Here is a 3,162-nt window from a genome sequence, read left to right as displayed (position 1 = left end):
AGTCACCAAATCGGTCGTACGGGCCCACTGAGCGCACAACACAGGGAATCTCGTTGCAAACACTGCGTGTGCATACGTTGCTCACAAAGCTCAATGGGGTCACAGGCCCTGACCCGCTCAGAGGCACCTGTGTGACAAGACAACAAATGAAACTCGCTGGAATGTTTCTGCTGTCTTGTCATTTTAGACGGACCCACTGAGCGCACAACACAGTGGAACTCTCTGACAAAACACTGCTTGTGCATTAGCCCCAGTAAACAACTCAGTGGGGTCACAGGCCCTGACCGGTTCAGAGGCACCTGTGTGACAAGACAACAAATGAAACTTTAAAGACGCTGGCATGTACATCTTGTTTCTGCTGTCTTGGACGGGCCCACTGAGCGCACAACACAGGGGAACTTGGTGCAAACACTGCGTGTGCATAAGCCACAAAACACAAGCTCAGTGGGGTCACAGGCCCTGACCGGTTCAGAGGCACCTGTGTGACAGACAGCAAATGAAACTTAGACGCTGGAATTATTTATATGTTTCTGCTGTCTGTCTACGATTTCAGATTCACACTTAGAGTTTTTTGTCATTAAGTCATAAAAGCCACAAAACCACTTTAATATGACTTTCCAATACTCTTTGAAAGGTCTCTATATTGATAAAATGAGCCTTTTAGCAAAGTAACACTTTTCGGGCATTTTCAAAGTGCTCCCGCTGAGTGAATTTTGTTCTGAAAATCGTGTTCCCGAAAATCTCCGGGCACCCCGCCAACCCCCCCTGCCAGAAATGACAAGTGTCAAATCAGCGGGTCAAACGGCCACCTCTATCCGACCAGGAGCACCCAAATCCCCGCAAATGGCACTTTTTTTTTTCTTCATCGGGACTTCCGACGAGGTTAATGATTTCCCAAACTGCAACTCATTAACTATGTCCTGAGACACTTGCCAGAAATGACACATGTCAATTTGGCGGTAGCAAATCACTTTCCCAGGCCGGGAAGCAACACCCGAGGCCCGCAAAAGGCGGCCGAATATTTTCTCATCGGACTTCCGCGTTTTGGTTAATCATGTCTCGAAATCGTTAAATGCACATGTCAATTCGGCGGGAGCAATTCACTTTCCCAAGCCGGAAAGCATCACCGGAGGCCCGCTTGAAGGGCCCTAATATTTTCTCATCGGACTTCCGCGTTTTGGTTAATCATGTCTCGAAATCGTTAAATGCACATGTCAATTCGGCGGGAGCAACTCACTTTCCCAGGCCGGGAAGCAACACCCGAGGCCCGCAAAAGGCGGCCGAATATTTTCTCATCGGACTTCCATATTTTGGGGGTTGGATTCTCTCCCGCATTCCAGCCCCCTGGCCACGGGTCGCTCATTCACTTTCAGCCCGGGCCTTGCCAATTTGGTTAATCAGTTAGCCATGCACCAGACTCGGCCTCGCCTTTTTCATTTATGGTTAATGATGTGCCCAGGCTGGGACTTAGTCTCTCCAGCAGCCAAAACTTTTCACTGGTTAATGAGGTGCCCAGCCCGGCACTTAGTCTCTCTCCCCAGCAAGCTTACTTGGTCGGCCGACATTTGGATCCATTTTCGGGGCTTAATCGGGTCGAATACGGTCCCTTACGCAAGGGGAGCCGAAGCCCCGGCCTCTGCCAGGCGTCAGGCTGCCGTTTTTTAAGCCCGACCAAAAACCCGAAAATTGGTTAAAAATGGAAATAAATTTCCACCCAAAAAGGGTTAAAAGTCGGTTGGACGGCAGCCCTGGTCGGTCTCTGCAGACCTGGAGGCCCTAGACAGTAATCTGGAAAACAGACAAAGTCTCGAGAAACCACCTCCTACCATTCTCCAGGTACCCCGCCAATCCCCCCTGCCAGAAATGACAAGTGTCAAATCAGCGGGACGGATTTGACTTTTGTGACCGACCGCTGGAACTTTTTTCGGCTACAGGCAGTCAAATTTTTCTCCTTCCGGACTTCCAGTACAACTTTGAACGGCCATATCTCCGCACTCCCGCGTCGGAGCCAAGCCGTTTTTACACCGTTAGACGCGGCTTCCCGTGCCCGTTCGAATGCCGCCCTGCTCGGCGGAAAAGGAGAATTTTTTTATTTTTCGGCCGATTTCGGGAAAAAAAATTCCCGCTCTGAACTCGGATTTTTCGGCTTTAATCGTTTCGTATACGGTCCCTTACGCAAGGGAGCCGAAGCCCCGGCCTCTGCCGGGCGTCAGGCTGCCGTTTTTAAGCCCGACCAAAAACCCGAAAATTGGTTAAAAATGGAAATAAATTTCCACCCAAAAAGGGTTAAAAGTCGGTTGGACGGCAGCCCGGGTCGGTCTCTGCAGACCTGGAGGCCCTAGACAGTAATCTGGAAAACAGATAAAGTCTCGAAAAACCACCTCCTACCATTCTCCAGGTACCCCGCCAATCCCCCCTGCCAGAAATGACAAGTGTCAAATCAGCGGGACGGATTTGACTTTTGTGACCGACCGCTGGAACTTTTTTCGGCTACAGGCAGTCAAATTTTTCTCCTTCCGGACTTCCAGTACAACTTTGAACGGCCATATCTCCGCACTCCCGCGTCGGAGCCAAGCCGTTTTTACACCGTTAGACGCGGCCTCCCGTGCCCGTTCGAATGCCACCCTGCTCGGCGGAAAAGGAGACATTTTTTTTTTTCCGGCCGTTTTCGGGAAAAAATTTTCCCGCTCTGAACTCCGATTTTACGCCTTTAATCGATTCGGAGACGGTCGCTTACGCAAGGGAGGCGAAGCCCGGGCCTCTGCCGGGCGTCAGCCTGCCGTATGTAAGCCCGTCCGAAGCATGAGTTCCCACTTTTGGTTATCCAGTTGTCAATTTTAAAATTTCAGTTAATCAGTTGCCTGCTTGGTTAATCATTTGTCGCTCTGACATTTGGTTAACCAGTTGTCGATGTTCGAAATTCAGTTAATGAGTTGCCTCTTTGAAATTTCAGTTAATGAGTTGGCCCTTTGGTTACTCATTTGTCCCTGTGTCTTTTGGTTAACCAGTTGTCGATGTTCGAAATTCAGTTAATGAGTTGCCTCCTTGGTTACTCATTTGTCGCTCTGGCTTTTGGTTAACCAGTTGTCGATGGTCAAAATTACAGTTAATGAGTTGCCTCTTTGAAATTTCAGTTAATGAGTTGGCCCTTTGGTTACTCAT

This window comes from Somniosus microcephalus, chromosome 33 (assembly GCF_052327205.1).
Source record: "Somniosus microcephalus isolate GS21.2 chromosome 33, FLI_Smic_1.0, whole genome shotgun sequence".
Taxonomy (NCBI): Eukaryota; Metazoa; Chordata; class Chondrichthyes; order Squaliformes; family Somniosidae; genus Somniosus; species Somniosus microcephalus.
The sequence above is the reverse complement of the archived record's forward strand: the minus strand, read 5'-3'. Positions refer to the sequence as shown.